The 18,479-nt window shown below is 41.2% G+C and overlaps 1 protein-coding gene across 1 annotated transcript in view; it reads right to left on the bottom strand.

The window, feature by feature from the left end:
* Positions 1-2,815: 2,815 nt before the first annotated feature.
* APTX (aprataxin) overlaps positions 2,816-18,479 on the bottom strand; it is an 87,913-nt gene continuing 72,249 nt past the window's right edge. Inside the window, exon 9 of the mRNA XM_037036119.1 lies at positions 2,816-2,912. The gene's annotated coding sequence lies outside the window, so the exon portion shown is untranslated. The remainder of the gene's footprint in view (positions 2,913-18,479) is intronic.

Genomic DNA, 18,479 nt, shown 5'->3' on the forward strand with positions numbered 1-18,479 from the left:
CAGAGGCCATTGTTCATTTTCTGAGCCCTCCCTACACAGAGCCAGCAGGCAGGTGCCATATCTGAATCTCCATCAACCTGGCTAACACTATTCCCCTTGGGCCTGGTGGTTCCCTGAGACCTTGCCCTACCCAACTTACAAGCCCACCCAAGCTGTTTCCAGTACCTTTTCCATACAAATATCCTGCCTTGGCTCATTCTTCAGACTTTCCTAAAATCTGTCAAACAAGCAGCACCTGATCTCAGCATGTCCTGTACCTCTCACTAAGTGACCTCAGGCCCAGCACTAGCAGCAGCCAGCCTTGGTTTACAGGTTTGCTTCTCCTGGGCACATCTAAGCCCAGCACAATTAGCAACCATCCTTATATCACTTTGTAGCCCATGCTGGGTGGCCCCATGCTGAATATACATGGTGGCTGACCTTGGCCTGCACTTCCTGGGAGGCCCCAGAACCAGCACAACTAGTAGACAGCTTCAAATCATGTGAAAACACCAATTAGACACCTTGACAAGCAATCCACTCAAGGGGTGACTTCAGTGGACACCAGAGCCCCACTGAAGTAAGTCCTGCTCTGTGGGGTAGACCCCTGCACAGCTGATCCTCCATGGTGGTCACAGCCAGTCCTGTAGCCTACTGGCTTGGAGATAAATCCCTACCATTGATGTGCCAACAGCAATCAAGGCTCAACTACAAGAGGAGGGTATATACAGTCCACTCAGGAAATAGGGGGCACATCTGTAGTGCCCAGCTTGGATGATCAGGGAGGCTGTACCACTGGACCCTAGAATACCTACTATGTAAGGCCACTTTATCAACCCTGGGAGGCATAGAAGCTCTACCTAATACATAGAAACACAGGGAGACTGCCAAAATGAGAAGGAAAAGAAATATGTCCCAAAGGAGAGAACAGAACAAAACTCCAGGAAATGAATTAGACATAATGGAGACAAGCAATCTACTAGGTGCAGAATTCAAAACACTAGTTATAAATATGCCCAATGAACTTAGGGGAAGAGTAAATGAACTTAGTGAAAACTTCAACAAATAGATAGGAAACATAATAATGGAACTATAAAACATAAAAGAACCAGTCAGAAATGAAGGATACATTCAATGAAATTAAAAATACATCACAGAGAATTAACAGTGGAGTAGATGAAGAAGAAAATCAAATCAGCAATTTGGGAGATAAAGAAGCAGAAAATATACAATCAACAAAAAGAAAAAAGAGTAAAAAAATGAGAATAGTATAAGGAACCTCTGAGACAACTTCAAACATACCAACACTTGTATCATGGAGGAGTCAGAAGGCAAAGAGAGAGCAAGGAATTGAAAACCTACATGAAAAAAATAATGAAAGAAAACTTCCCTAACCTGGTGAAGGAAATAGACATATAAGTCCAGAAAACACAATCAGTCCCAAACAAGATGAACCCAAAGAAGGCCACACCAAGAAACATCATAATTAAAATGTCAAACGTTAAAGACAAAGACAGCATCTTAAAAGCATCAAGAGAAAAACAGTTACCAACAAGGGAGCTCCCATAAGACTAGCAGTCAATTTCTCAACAGAAACTTTGCAGGCCAGAAGCGATTGGCAAGAAATATTCAAAGCACTAAAAAGCAAGGACCTGCAACCAAGAGTACTCTACCCAGCAAAGCTATCATTTAGAATCAAAGAGATTCCCAGACAAGGAAAACCTAAAGGAGTTCATCACCACCAAACCAGTATTATACGAAATGTGACAGGGTCTTCTTTAAGAAGAAGGAAAAAAAGGTTAAAATTATGAACAATAAGAGGGCAATAAATACCTATCTATCAACAAGTGAATCTAAAAAATAAAAATAAAACAAAGAAACAGAACAGAAACAGACTCAAAGATACAGAGAACATTTTGACAGCTGCCTGATGGGAGGAATTTGGGATCATGGCTGAAAAAGGTGAAGGGATTTAGAAATATAAATTGGTAGTTACAGAACAGTCACAGGATGTAAAGTACAGCATAGGGAAAATAGTCATTAGTAACAGCGTGTTAACTATGTATGGTGTCAGATGGGTACCTGATTTATTGGGATGATCACTTAGTAAGTTATATAATATCTAATCACTGGTACATACACCTTAAATTAATATAATATTGTTTGTCAATTGTAGTTAAAAATAAAAAATTATTTAAAGTCAAAAAAATAAAATCTTTCCACAAAGGAACTCCAGATGTAGTTTCATTCCACTGAAGAATTCTTCCATTAAAGAAGAAATACTAATACTAAGAAAACTTCTCTTGGAGAAGACAATCTATAAAAATAAAGTAAATTTACCTCTGGCTGGTATGGCCCAGAGGACTGAGTACCAGCCTGCGAACCAAAGTGTCACTAGTTTGATTCTCAGTCAGGGCATATGCCTGGGTTTGTGGGCCAGGTCCTCAGTGGGAGTGCATGAGAGGCAACCACACATTGATGTTTCTCTTTCTCCCTCCCTTCCTCTCTATCTAAAAAATAAATAAGTAAAATCTGTTTTTTAAAAAGTAAATTTATCATGTTTACTAGAAAACAAGGCCAATATACAACAAAAATAAAATACCAAAAATAAACTATTAGAAAATAAGATTTGAAAAATTGTACAATAGTAGCTCTCACCTTCCCCCTCCCAGTGGATCTCAGATTTGAGTTTTTTTAAAATAATCATCCAACATTGAATTTAACACTTTGGAGGAAGTCTTCATAAGAGATGGTCTATACTGATACAGTTGGACAATAGGACTCAATTTTCTCCAACAAACGTGAATATATGCATGTCTTCCTTTTAGACAGGCCATCAGAACAGGCCATCCGAACAACTCTCCTGGTGCTCAGCTGCAAGGAAAGTCGATGTCCCAGGAGCTACAGTAGCTCCAGGTATGTCTGACTAAGTTCTGTGGAAGAAGAAAGGGAGCTAAATAACACAGCTGATACCATCCACCAGCTCAGCCTCAGTTTACTTCCAGGTGCCTCTTGTTTTCAAGGGGCACTGACCCTATAGGGGGACCTACCTTGGACCCGGCTGGAGAATCTCCCAGAAATGTAGGCAAAAAGGTAAGGGCCAGAGGCCAAGAAGCCTAACTGCTGATCCTCAGAGTTTGATGTTGAACCTGTTGAGCTTAAAGACTGTTAACACCTCCCTTCTACCACTGCACTGATGATTGTTTAGAAAATGATTATGACAAATGTTATAATGGGTTGTTAATGCCCTTAATATGTAAGAAACATACAAATATCAACCCAAAGGACTGCTAAGGCCCAAAGTACAAATAGGCAACAATCCTGAACAGAATTTACAGAAAAAAACATCAATTCTAATGTCCAATAACCATCTGAAAAGTGCTTGCCTGGGGTAAAAATCAAAACAAGGCTAACAAGGCTAATTCTAAACTAACTGCTATAAAAATACAAATGCTATGAGGATGAGGGTTAATATGTCCTAGCCCACCTCATGTATAAATAAGTCAAAACACCTTTTACTTGAAATAAGTACAGGCTCCAGCTACAGCAAAAAGGAAAATTACTATCTTCCTTCATGCTGTTGACCTGACTCTTCTATCATGATTCAGGAATGACCTTAAGAGAGATGTAAATCTACTGGCAAACTATATTAGGAAAAAGAGTTTTGGCAGAATATATCTCAGCATTCAGACTGACAACATACTCACAATATACCTCTTCAACACACATACACAATCACTCTCACACACATGCACACATACTTCCTGAAACTCATTTGTTTTAAAAGCTTTTCAAAGCATACCACCTCTTGATTGTCTGACTTCTTTCTGACCACTTTCCACTTGCCAGTTAGTTTTCCTGTTTGCCCTATAAACACCCTGAAAGGTTTGCATCCTTGGATTTATTCTCTTTAGGTTACACACCTTTTTGCTTAGTGGTCTCAGACTCTATCATTGCTTCAAGAACTATCTCTATGCTAACAACTTCCAAATCTGTATCTCCAAACCTGTGTGAACTTTCCTCACAAATTCTAGATCAACAGTTCTCATATGCACATATGTCATATGTCATATGATGTGACTTCAAATGTACACATCTAAAGTGGAATTTTCCTTTCTTTCCTTTCCTTTCTTCATTCCATCTACTTTTTGTCCTGTGTTTATTTGTTCATTCATTCATTCATTCATTCATTTACTCATTCAACAAATAGTTTCCAAGTGTCAGCCATTATTGACCCTTCATTCTTCCAAGCAAGAGAGAATCAACCTTCATTCTTTTCAGCCCTTTTTCTGCTCAGGTCAACTTTGTATTCTAACTCTGATCTCTTGTAATTAGCTCTTTTCTTCATGTCTACTAACTCTTTAGCCTCAGTTCCCATCATTTCTCACCAGGATGCTTGCAGCAACCTCCTGTATGTTTTCCCTGCCAGTGAAGTCAGTCTGTTTACCACAGTGTTGGCAGAATTAGCTTCCTAAAAAATAAATCATGTCATGCCACTTCATGTTCTTAAAAGCCTCATAGCCTATAGCAGTGATGGGGTATGTGGACCAGAAGCACTGGAATCAGCTGGGGAGCTCATTAAGCTGTCACTTCCTAAGCCCTAGACCTATTGCATCCATCTCCTTGGAAAAGAGGCCTAGGAATACCTATTTTTAATGAGCTCCCCAGGTGATTTTTGTGCCCACTAAACATGAAGATCCACTGGCCTACGCAAGAGAATCCAAGCTCCTTAGACAGAAATACAAGGTTCTTCGCTGACTGGGCCCAACTGGTATCAGTTTCCTCCACTTCTACTGTGCACCCTACACACAACTCCTGCTGAATCTCTCACTATTGTCTAGACACTTCAGGACCTCCCATACCTCCATGTCCTTCTCTACACACAATTCCTCTGCCTCCTTCCCCTAGCAAAAACTAGTCTACCCTCTTTTGAGAATCCTCCCCTGACCACCACCCCGTCCTTCCTCAGAATTGTCTCTCCCTCATTTGTTCATAGCCCTTTCCTCACACCTACACCATGGCCAGGCACTAGTCCCATTGAATCAGGCTTCATAACCATGTGGCCCAAATCTTTATAATAAGTCTTATGTATTGGTTTGTGTGTGTGTGTGTTTGTTTATATACACATCTTATAAGTTCTCTGGAGAACCCTGACTAAAATAGCCACCAGTTGGCCATTTGAAAAATGTTTCTATTTTAAACCCCCCATTGAAAACTTTGTCCAAAATAAAAAGACCACCCACCGAATGGGAGAATATATTTGCTGATACATTTGATAAGGGGTTAATATCCAAAATTTATAAAGTACTTACAAAACTCAAGCTCCCAAAATCAAACAATCCAGTCAAAAAATAGGCAAAGGAACTGAACACACACTTTCCAAAGAGGACACACAGTTGGCAAATAGACATATGAAAAGATGCTCAACCTCACTAATCATCAGAGAAAGCAAATAAAAATGACAATGAGATACCATCTCACACCTGTCAAAATGGCTATCATCAATAATCAACAAACAAATGTTACTGAGGGTGTAGAGAAAGGGGAACACTTTTGTGTTATTGGTGGGAATGCATACTGGTGCAGCCACTGTGGAAAGCAGTATGGAGACACCTCAAAAAATTAAAAATGGATCTGCCTTTTGATCCAGCAATCCCACTTCTGGAAATATATCTGAAGGGAACCAAAACACCAATTCAAAATAACATAAGCACCCCTATGTTCATTGCAGCATTATTTACAATCATCAAGATATGGAAGCAGCCCAAGTGTCCATCAATAGATGAGTAGATAAAACAACTATGGGACATTTACACAATGGAATATTACTTGGCTGTAAAAAAGAAGAAAATTTTACCCTTTGCAACAGCATGGATGGACCTGGAGAACAATATGTTAAATGAAATAAGCCAGTCAGAGAAAGATAAATACCATACGATTTCACTCACGTGTGGACTCTAATGAACAAACTGAACTAATAAGCAAAACAGAGACAGACTCATAAATGGAGAACAGATGACAGCTAGTGGGGCGGGGGGACATTAGGGAGTGGAAGGATTGAGCAAAAAGGAGGATCCCATGGACATGGACAACAGAGTGGTGACTGCTGGGGGGAGTGGGGAATAAAGGGACTAAATGGTAATGGAAAAAATACAATAAAGATTTTTTAAAAATCTAAAGCCTTGTCCATTATGTTAAGTGCTCCTGTGAAACAGTGATAGGCACAACCTGAGTGTGCTGCTGGTGCCCAAATGTGCATCACGTCCGTGTTCCATACTCACACATCCAGCTGTCCACTTCAATTCTCAACTGAACATAAGTACCTCGCACTGAACATGTCCAAAATGGAACTCCTGGTTTTACTCTCCAAACCAGCTTACACCCAATCTTCACTATCTCAAGAGATGGACTGCCACTCACCCATTTGCTCAAGACAAAAACCTACAGCAATCTCAATTCCTCTCCCTCATTTTCCTCAGTCCGCTAACCAGCAAGTCTTGTTGATTCTGCTTCAGTCTGAACACTTAACACCACATCCACCAGCTTCTTCCTGGACCAGCCACCATCATCTGCCACCCAGACCTTTGCAATGGCCTCCCCCAGTCTCCCTGCTTTCACTGTTGCCTCCTGCTTTTCTCCATAGAGTAGCTAATGAGTATTATAATTAGACATTTTTTTAAAGATTTTATTTATTTTTAGAGAGCGGGAATAGAGGGAGAAAGAGAGGGAGAGAAACATTGACATGTGAGAGATACATCGATCAGTTGCCTCTCACACACCTGGAACCAGGGACCTGGCCTGCAACCCAGGCATGTGTCCTGACTGGAAATCAAATTGGCAATCTTTTGGTTGGCAAGTCAGTACTCAATCCAATAAGCCACACCAGCCAGGGCTATAATTAGACATTTTAAAAGGTGACAAAACTGCCTTCTCAAAACCTCCAACAGCTCCCCAATCGCTTGGAAAAAATTCCAGATCTCTACAAAGCCATACAAGGCTACCTCCTCTCCATGCTTCTCCTACCAGTCCCTTGTCACTCAACCCCTCCACAGTTTTATCCTCCCAAGTATATGCAAGTCTTCTCCAGTACTACTGGAGAAATTCTGTTTCTCAAATATATCATGTTTTCTCCTACCTCTGGGGCTTGGAGCTTGCTGTTCCCTCTCCTAAAATGCTCTTTGCATGGCTCACTCCCTCTTATCTTTCAGGTACCTGCTCAGATGTCACCTTCTCAGAGAGACCTTCCATCTGCTTCCCCAGCACTCTCTATCCCATCAATTCACTTTATTTGCCTTCAGAGCACTCATTACCAACTGATGTTACTCTATTTACTAACTTGTTTGGCTTTCCCTCTCTCTCCACTAAACTATAAACCTCATAAGGGGAGAAAATTTTTCTTGTACACCTTCAGACACATGAAACATAGTATGTGTACAATAACTAAATGAAAAAATGGGTTCTTCTTAGTATGTAGTGCCAAAAATTCAGTGTTTACACACTGATGTGTATCCTCTTATAAGACACAAAAATTATATAATTCATCCTGTTTACCTTTTTTCTAAACTTCCAGGAAGTCCAATTCTAAATTTTGTATTCAAGGAGGTGGGGGAGGAGAGTGAAGGGGGGCTAAATGGTGATAGAAGAAGACTTGACTTGGGTTGGTGAACACAAAACACAATGCTCAGATGATGTCCAATAGAATTATATACTTTAAATCTATATAATTTTATTAGCTAATGTCACTCCAACAAATTCAACTTAAAAAATAGTAAATAAAAATAAATTTTGTACTCAAGCCCACCTTAAATTTGGTTTCCTTTATACTTAATTATCCCTCTATTACATGGCTCTTGATCTATTATTATTGTAACATTCTATAGAGTGATCTTTTGTGGTAAACCACCTCAATTCCTTAATCTAGGTGGACTATAAAAATTAATACATATTTATTTTTGTTCTGTCATTAATTCATGGGTGTTAACATTGTCTCTCTAACATGACTAAGCTTCTTGAAAACAGGCCTTCATCCAGGGTGGGACAAAAGGTAGGTTTACAGTTGTGAGTACAAGAAGCAGAGTTTATTCTTGTACTATTATTTCTTAATTATTGTATTATTTTCTATATGAATAACTGAAGACCTACTTTTGCCCCACTCTGTATAGTGGTCCTTCATATTTCCTCAAACACATTTCAATGGGTAGAACTTACTATATTTGCTCAATAACATTATTAAAATACTGATTTCGTCAGTGGTTAATTGATCAAAGGCATAACCACATTTGGTTACAAGTGAATAAGCAGGGTCTAGAGAAAGTTGTCATTTCCCTTTCAAAAAGTGGACAAAGAGTTGTTAGAAGTGAGAGAGCAGGAGCTACCTACATAAAAAAGTGAGCTTGACTTGGCGAGGAAAACAGGGAGAATATCACAGGCACAGCTAAGACTGATGCAAAGCTCAGTGGCAGAAAACCTAGAAGGGGCCAAAGGTTCTTCAAGGAAATGCTCCTGGAAAAACTGATAGACAGAAAGTAAAATAGGGGAGAAAATAGTTTGAGGCTACCTGGAGGAGAGGCTTGAAGAAGGGTGAAGCTATTGATCCAAATCTTGCCGGAGAGATAAGAACACCCCTTGGAAGAGTGATTGGGTTTTGTCATGAACATGGAGGATTGCCCAAAAGTGAGGACGCTAAAGGTGGGGAGAAAGACAAGATAGGAGAAAAAAGAGAGGGAGAGGGGTAAGTTCTGATAGAACTTACAAGTCCTGGCAGGACTACCCCTTCACCACTAGTTCTCGACATTCGGCAAAAAGCCCAGCCGCAATCTTTTTCTCTTTGAAGAGTGTATTTTTGTAAGATTTTATTTATTTATTTTTAGATAGAAGGGAAGGGAGAAAGAGAGGGAGAGAAACATCAATGTGTGGTTACCTCTTGTGCACCCCCTACTGGGGACTTGGCTGGGAATTGAACCAGCAGCCCTTTGGTTTGCAGGCCAGCACTCAATCCACTGAGCCACACCAGCCAGGGAGCCCAGCAGCAATCTGAAAGGCCAGCACTAACCATGAAGGCCAGCAGGCAGGAGGAGATGTTGACATGGTGGGGGCAGCAATTGTCCCCACTGCCATCTTTCCAGCTGGCTGGGTGCTCCACAGTTTCACAAAAATCCTTGGCAGCACTGCAGTGCTAGACACGTGTGAGGTTTTGAGTTTCTGTAGGTGTTTCCCCACACCAGGATTCATGCCCCATGAATCCACAATTCACGTACCTCACACCAGGAGAGGGAAACAGGACGGGCAAGAAAAGCGAGTGAACACAGCAGACACCCCTCGTCCACAGGCACTCTTTCAGCATCCAGAGCCTCCTACTGGACACTTCGCTCAGACACTAATGTCTAATAGAGGCCCAGAAATAGCAGGGACAAAATGTGACGTTTCATCTGAAAACTGTGCCAAATAACTGCATGCTAGTGATATAATGTGCCAGGGTTTTTGTGAAGGGTTTTAGTGTGCTCAGAGTACAGCTCTCCATTACTGAGACACTTACCTATTACAGAGCAGGAAACAGATGGTAGGGTGAGTTTTAACACATGAGGGAGAGCACTTTCGCTTAGAGGGCTTTTGCCTAACTTTGGACCTAGAACCACTGACACCTTCAAAACACCTAGTGAGCATTAATTAAGTGACACTCACTAACTCCACCAAGAGGTCAAGCTACCCTGATGCACAAGCTGAGAATCACTCATAAATCTAATTAGTACAGGCAGGACAAATGGAATAAATTCACAATAAATCTTGAAAAATTTGTATCGAGTGCAGCTGCGACTGTCATGTCCTTCCCACCTAGGTCAGCAGTCAGGTTCTCTTTATCCACTAACACCGTCCACTCCCTTCTTCTCTATACTTGTAGAGGCACAGCCATGTCCATGCAAGATCCTCTCCACCATCAAAGTGCATGTTCATTGAATACTTCCTGTGTTCCAAGCACTACGTTTACATTTCCATCTCATATAAGCATCCCAACAACCCTGCAAGTTAAGTGCCACTATTAACCCATTTCACAGATAGGTAAATTCATCAAAATTAAGCCCTTACCAAGTTGGTGGAGCCAGCCTTGGACCTAAAGTATTCTGACTCAAGAGCTCCCATTCTTCACCTTTAAGCTGTCTAGACTGTCTCCCACAGGATGACACAGGGTTAATTCGACAGATGCCAGAATGAGGCACATCACCCCACACAACCACTTTCCTGGAAGAGAAAGAGGTGGTTGCAGTTGATGGGGGGAAATGGATTTACAAGTCAGAGACAGAGAAGATGAGTACATTTAAAACTCGGAGTGTATAATAACTCTGAATATAAGTGGCTTCGTTTGCTAAATTAAACTGGTATTGGCTGAGATTACAGTAATGCAGCAATCACTTTCATTTTAATCTAGTTTATAATATTTGAAGTTTCTTCCTAACAAACATGAGCCCTGACTGGTGCGGCTCAGTTGATTGGGCGTCATTCCACAGAGCAAAAGGTTGCCTATTGGATCCCCAGTCAGGAAACATGTTGCAGGATTGCTCCCCAGCCAGGGCACGTAGAAGAGACAACCGATCGATGTTTCTCTCCCTTTCTTTCACCCTGCCTTCCCCTCTGTCTAAAAATAAATAAAATCTTTTTCTAAAAAACCATGAAGCTCAGAGAACATCTTTCAATTGATTCTGGAGAGATGAAACATTAGAAAAATCTGTATCAATTGATCTCAATGCAGAGATTCTTCTAAAACTAAAACTCTAAGCTCTGGGTCTCAGCTTCCTACAGAATACCACACACACACATACATGCAGGCACGCAGGTGTGCGGGCGCACACACAACACACCACATACTCATTACATATATTCCAAGAGCACACACATACTAAACAAAAAACACACACAACATAAACACATACAGCACACAATACACACCACAAACCACACACTACACACACATATCAAAGCGCACCCATATTCATCATCAAAAAATATACCATAAATACACACACATACACCACACTCTTACCACATACATACATATATGCCACCAAACACCCATGCCACACAAACCACACAGATAGCACACACACACTAACAGCAACATGCACTGCCTTTGCTTTTAATCTCTTCTCTGCATCCATTTCTGGTGTAATAGCACCTTTTATTTTCAATGTGAACTGTACAGCTCTCTAGGGGCAATTATTTTAAACTTCAGAATGCCTGAATTAAATGACAATTTAAGTTAATTTTTTATAATAAAAATGAAATTTACATTAACAAAAAAAAGTGTGGGGCTTCAAAAATCATACTCTTAAGTTTACGAAATCAGTGCAATTTTAAAATCTTGAATCTGCCATTAGGGGAAGAAAGGAAATCTATTTTGCAACCTGGTACATTCTTATGTTGACTTTCTTACTGTGACTCATGCCATAGATGCCTTGTGCAAATGTAAAAGAAAATAAATGGACTGGTATGTGAAAAGAGTTTCAGTGATGGGGGAGAAGCTATATGGGAAGGTGAATCACGCACTTCCCAGCCTTCAGTCACTTGAAGCTCCTCGGACAGCCCAGATCATGTTTAAAATATTTATTTATTTATTTATTTATTTATTTATTTATTTATTTATATGTATGTATGTATGGCCCTGGCTGGGGTAGCTCAGTGGATTGAGCATGGGCTGCAAACCAAAGGGTCACCAGTTTGATTCCCAGTCAGGGCACATGTCTGGGTTGCAGGCCAGGTCCCCAGTGGGGGCCACGTGAAAGGCAACAAGACAATGATGATTCTCTCTCTCTTTCTCCCTCCCTTCCCCTCTTTCTAAAATTAAATAAATAAAATCTTTAAATATATGGATATATTTTTTACTCATAGTTGGGAAGAGCTTCACAGGACACTAATGGAGAATAAGAGACAATTTTTAAACTTGTCCTGACCAACACTTCCTGTTTCCACTGTAAAACAATCTCAGCCTAACAGCCTATCCTCTAGTTCTTTATTTTCAAGATTTTATTTATTTACTTTTAGAGGGAGAAGGGAGGGAGAAAGAGAACAAGACAAATATCAATGCATGGTTGCCTCTCACGCACCCCCCACTGGGGACCTGGCCCACAAGCCAGGTAATGTACCTGGACTGGGAATCAAATAAGTAACCCTTTGGTTTGGAAGCTGGTACTCAATCCACTGAGCCACACTGGCTAGGGCTAGCCTCTAGTCCTTTTATTCTCCCAATTTAAAACCTTATGGCTAGGACTTCTGGCCAAGATGGAGGCATAGGTAGAAACACTGTGCCCCCTCCCACAACTAAATTTAAAGACAGCAAAGTTTTAGAAACAAAAACACAGCCAAAACAGTGAAAATTGAATTGTATGAAAGTCCAATAACAACGAACCACTCAGCCAGACCAGTAAGAGGGGCAGAATCAGCGGTGGAACAGGGTCGGGCTGGAAAGAGTGTTCAGTCTGACCAACCCAGGAGTGGAGGCAGAGGTGGTTGGTGGATTCCAGGTATGGGGTGGCAACAGGCAGACCCAGTGAGGGTGCAGGGTGGCTGGCTGACTGCGGTCACACATTCACACACAGATAAACCAAGCGAAGGAGGGAACAGTGAGACAGACCACTCAGGCTAGGGCCCCAGCAATGGGAATTAGAGCCTGAAAGCACCAACTGGAAAGACTTTCTCGGGGTCAAGGGGCCGGGAGAGGCTCCCAGGCTCACAGAGAGTTCATAGGAGAGACCCACAGGGTCCTGGAGAGTACACAGGCCTACACACCCGGGAACCAGCACCAGAGGGGTCCAATTTGCTTGTGGGAAGCCGCAGAGAGGACAGAAATCTGACAGAAAGGGCACAGGGCAGCTGGCTGACTGCAGTCACACGTTCATGCATAAATAAACCAGGCAAAGGAGCCAGCAGTGAGACAGACCATGCAGGCCCCAGTGGCTTGCAGGTAGCAGCAGAGGGGACCGCCATTACCCCTCTCTGACCCCGCCCCCACATATAGCATCACAACCCAGCAACCTGGGTTGCCCCGCCCTGATGAACAGCTAAGGCTCCGCCCCCATACCTAACAGGTGCTAACAGACCAAAACATTATGGCTCAAGAACAGCTCAAAGCCCCAGAGCCAATAATTCTAAGTGACCAAGAAATAGCCAACCTTTCAGATGCACAGTTCAAAACACTGGTGATCAGGATGCTCACAGACTGGCTGATTTTAGTCACAAATTAGAAAAACAAATGAAGGCTATACTAATTGAAATGAAAGGAAATGCACAGAAAACCAATAGTGATGGAAAGGAAACTGGGACTCAAATCAAGTGGGTGGACCAGAGGAAGAAAAGAACTACCAAACAGAAAAGAATGAAGAAACAAGAATTCAAAAAAATGAGGAGAGGCTTAGGAACCTCCAGGACATCTTTAAACATTCCAACATCTGGATTATAGGGGTACCAGAAGGGGGAAAGAAAAGCAATGAGTGGAAAACTTATTTGAACAAATAATAAAGGAGAACTTCCCCAGTCTGGCAAAGGAAATAGACTTCCAGGAAATTCAGGAAGCTCAGAGAGTGCCAAAGAAGTTGGACCCAAGAAGGAACACACCAATGCACATCATAATTACATTAGCCAAGATTAAAATGAAGGAGAGAATCCTAGAAGCAGCAAGAGTTAAGGGGACAGTCACCTACAAACCATTTCCCATTAGACTGTCAGCTGATTTCTCAAAAGAGACCTTACAGGCAAGAAGGGGCTGGAAAGAAGTATTCCAAGTCATGAAATCCAAAGACATACAGCCAAGATTGCTCTATCTAGCAAAGCTTTCATTTAGAATGGAAGGGCAGATAAAGTGCTTCTCAGATAAGGTCAAGTTCAAGGAGTTCATCATCACCAAGCCCTTATTATATGAAATGTTAAAGGGACTTAATCTAAGAAAAAGAAGATAAAAAATATGAACAGTGAAAGGACAGCAAACACACAGTTATTAACAACCACACCTAAAACAAAAGCAATCTAAGAGGACAGTTAGATCAGGAGTGGAACCATAAGAATGGAGATGACATGGAGGGTTAGCAACAGGGGAGTGGGAGGAGGAGAAGGGGGGAGAAGGTACGGAGAATAAGTAGCATAGATGGTAGGTAGAAAATAGATAGGGGGAGGGCAAGAATAGTATGGGAAATACAGAATCTAAAGAACTTGTGACACATGGACATAAACGAAAGGGGGAATGGTGGGGGAGGGGTGTGCAGGGTGGAGGGGAATGAAAGGGGGGAAATAAGACAACTGTAATGGCATAATCAATAAAATATATTTAAAAAAAAGAAAAGAGGTCTGCAATGTATTGTTAGGTAGAAAAAAGCAAACTAGAAAATGGCATTTATGGTGTAATCTCATATTTGTAAAAAAGAAGAAGAAACATATGTTTGTTGTGCATAGAAAAAATCTGAAGGAAGCAGGAATGGTCATCTCTAGGTGCAGGATTACTGAAAAATTTTACTTACAATGTCATTTATTTGAGTGTTTGACTATTTTCTAAAAGTATGGGTTTTTCTAAGTATAAAAACCAACAAAGACTTAAGAATATAGTTCATGCTGTCCTCTCAGAATATAAGCTCCTTAAAGACATGGATGACAGATGAGCACTCCTCTACACACTGCCTGCCGCCACAAATAAGGGGATTCTTAATAAACACTGATTTTTATAGACCAAACAAAAGGAGGAACTCAGTCTCACAGACAGGGTAAGTTTCAGGAAAGTAGTGATGACTTACCCTTCAGAAGACTTCTGCCTGGAAATCTGTGGGAGAGCATATTAAGCAGAGTTTCGAGAGCCCATCAAAGCCCCGGCAAGCTAGTGATAACCAGAGCTACACTCTAACCTATAGTAGGATTACGATCAAAATGTATGTAACCAGGGTAATTCTATATAACTACACTATTGTAAAAAGCTTTTCAGAATCTACTTGACTTTTCTAACAAATACGTTGACAATTTAGTGTGGGAAACCAACCCATAGAGCAGGATTTGTCTCCTGGTCTACACTGAGGGGGTCCTATGAGATGCTGTCTGCCCAGTATTTTCGCTCTGCTCTGCATTAAAATATACAAAATATGTACAAGGGGTAAGACATGGCTTCCAGAATACACGAGTTTAAATAAAAATACATTTATTGGAAAAGTAATGTATCAGTTAACTATACATTAAACCACAAAAGTGCTTTACAGATGATTACCCTAAAACTCTGGCGCATGCAACAGGAAGCATTTTTCTCACATACATAAGTCTGCAGGAGTTGGTTGGAGTAGCTCTGCTCCACGTGTCATCACTCTCCTGGGAACAGTGGAGAACCCAGGATGTGTTCATGGCAGTGTAGAAGTACAAGAGGGCCAGGCAAAACACAGGGGTATATCTGAAGCCTTTGCTGTTATCATGTCCACTAACATCCCATTGGTCAGAGTAAATCATATGGCCTATCCCAACAGCAGGAGGACTGAAAATATACTCCATATCTAGTGAGAGGAACCACAGTCATATGGGAAAAGGCCGGAACACAGGCGTAGGTTGAAGAATTGGGAACAATCATGCAATCTTCCAAAACTAACACGAACTCCTGGTTAACCAATAACACAGTAACATTTGTTTTCAGACTTAGTTGGTTTTGAAAGGAGGGCACTAGTGAAACAGAACAGAAGGAAAGGGGAGGAGTGGAAACTAGAGAAGTGCAGCATTTTAGACATTTCCCAGAACAGAAGAAGGGCTAGAGGAGGTGCCACAACGGAGGTCCCTGGAAGACGACATAAGAAAGCAGAACACCCTCATGAATGACATTCACTAATGAAAATTCAGGAATATAGAAAAACAATATAAGGCAGTAGGAAGAGAAAGATATAAGAAAGGTAAAATAAAACCCCAGAGAAAAACAATTTTTAAGAAAACTTCACAGAGAAATCAACTGTTCAAGCATCACGTTTCTGCATTTGAAATTGGCATTTCTTGTATGGCCCTCCCTAGTCTATTACCTACAGTTTATGGTTTATAATCTGAAAGAGGTTGCCAACCCCCATGAGAATTTCTCTGTTTTAAAAAAGTGTGTGTGTGTGTGTATGCAGAATTTTTTTCAAACCAGGCAGATCAGAAACTTCCCAGAATTTGATCACAAAACTGGAAATGGCAGCAGCCACACCCATCCTTCTGGCTGCCCTGAAGAGGCTGTCTCACGGTCACTGCTTCCAGGTCCTGGGAGGTGCTCCGTGTTCCGAACCCTCTGAGGCCGCCCTCTTCCACATTTCCTGGGAACCCTGTGAACTGTCCTTTGATCCTACCAATACACGTATTTCTGCTTAAATGAGTCAAAATTGGTTTCTGTTGCTCTTAATCAAAGAACTGTGTCAGGTGTAAGCCCCTTTCTTTTTTTATCCTCCAAGGAGATGAGAGAGAGAGAGAGAGCCCTTAAAGCAAACAAAAAAGCATGGCATCACTCAAGAATCTAGTATCTAAAATTATTTCATGAAAATTACTGTTACTATGGCAACCTTTCCATGTGTATTCAGCGAGTTTATAATATATTAACACTTGAATGTAACCGAACTATATTGGTTTATTCGGCATTGGTTCCTTTTTAAATGGCTTTGTCTCATAAAAGTTATCAGAGCTTCTAGTTCAAGATGGATGACTAAATGAGTAAATCTACTTTTCCCTCTAAAATTCCTATTGAAATAACAGCATAAAGTCCTCCACCATTCCACACATACACACACACACACTCACACACACTCACACACACACCCATATAATCCTTTAAAGTCCCAGCTCCGGGCCCTGGCTGGTGTGACTTGGTGGATTGAGCACCAGCCTGTGAACCAAACAGTCACTGGTTCAATTCCCAGTCAGGGCACATGCCTGGGTTGCAGGCCAGGTCCCCATTAGGGGGCAAATGAGAGGAACCACACATTGATATTTCTCTCCTTCTCTTTCTTTCTCCCACCCCCTCTCTAAAAATAAATAAATAAAAAATAAAGTCCCAGCTCCTATTATTAGAATCTGTTCTGATGATCCAACATGGTTAATATCCGTCTCATTAACTGATACATTAAAAGCAATCAAGCCAAAATCCTAATGAGATTTTTTTTATTTGACAAGTTGAATAAGAAGTTCATATTGTATTTCTTGAAGGGTGACTATATTGAAGAGTGACTATAGAGGAGCCAAGGAAACGTGGAGAAGAACACTGACCAGACAGGCCGTGACCACCGAGAAAGTGAAGACGGGCAGCAGCAAAGCTGCCCAAAGAGCCCGGGGCATGTCTGTTTCTCACCCCGCCGAGCCCTACACCGCATACACTAGCTCTTCCTAATTATCTGCACCCAGGACAAGTTCAGCCAGAACTTTGGGCAGCAATTTGTCTCCAAGAACACCATATAATTCATTCACATGCTACATGATTCTGAGATTCAGTGGCTCACTAATGCAGAGAAGAGCTTCATCCTGCCTGAAGAAACCGGTCAGGCAGCCAAGGAAGATAAATAAAAAAATAAAGAGGTGATCCACACATACTATAGACAGTGATGTCTTTACAACTACAGAGACCCTTAAAAACACTTAAATTCATCAATAAGGAGAAATTGATTGCACACACACAAAGTCCAAATGGTCAAAAAAGTGAAGTGCAAGGAAAAAGTCTTTACTACAGAGAGCAACCCTTACAATCCCAGCATCCCATGCTATGCAAAGCCTGGAAGGAGTGCCCAGCAAAGAAATGGAATAGTGATGAGCAGGAAAGAGACAAAGACTCTGTCGCTGAGGAAATAGAGATAGAAGCCCACACTGGTTTGCCTCTTCCTCACAGGAGCATATGAGCTTGGCTAGGTGAATGAAATGGAAGCAGGGAAGAGAAAGGAGGAAGAGTGGGAAGAAAAAGAAAAAGAAAGAGTAATGAAAACTGGTATGAATTGAGTAATAAACAGCTCAATAGAACTGAAATAAGAGTCCATAATAGAGCAGTGTATTAAAATTCAGTTCACCATAAATGGACATTTCAAGTGAAGAAGCATGATAGCTATTTTATTTTATTTTTTTAATATATTTTATTGATTATACCATTACAGTTGTTCTATTCCCCCCCCTTCATTCCCCTCCACCCGCACACTCCCTCCCCCACCATTCTCCCCCCCTTAGTTTATAACCACGTGTCTCAAGTTCTTTAGATTCTATATTTCCCCCACTATTCTCGCCCTCCTCCCTATCTATTTTCTACCTACCATCTATGCTATTTTCTGTGCCTTCTCCCCCCTTCTCTCCCTCCCACCCCCCTGTTGCTAACCCTCCATGTGTTCTTCATTTCTATGGTTCCACTCCTGATCTAGCTGTCCTCTTGGTTTGCTTTTGTTTTAGGTGTGGTTGTTAATAACTGTGAGTTTGCTGTCCTTTCACTGTTCATATTTTTCATCTTCTTTTTCTTATATAAGTCCCTTTAGCATTTCATATAATAAGGGCTTGGTGATGAT

This window comes from Sturnira hondurensis, unplaced genomic scaffold (genome assembly GCF_014824575.4).
Source record: "Sturnira hondurensis isolate 20B ecotype Veracruz unplaced genomic scaffold, ASM1482457v3 Scaffold0022566, whole genome shotgun sequence".
Taxonomy (NCBI): Eukaryota; Metazoa; Chordata; class Mammalia; order Chiroptera; family Phyllostomidae; genus Sturnira; species Sturnira hondurensis.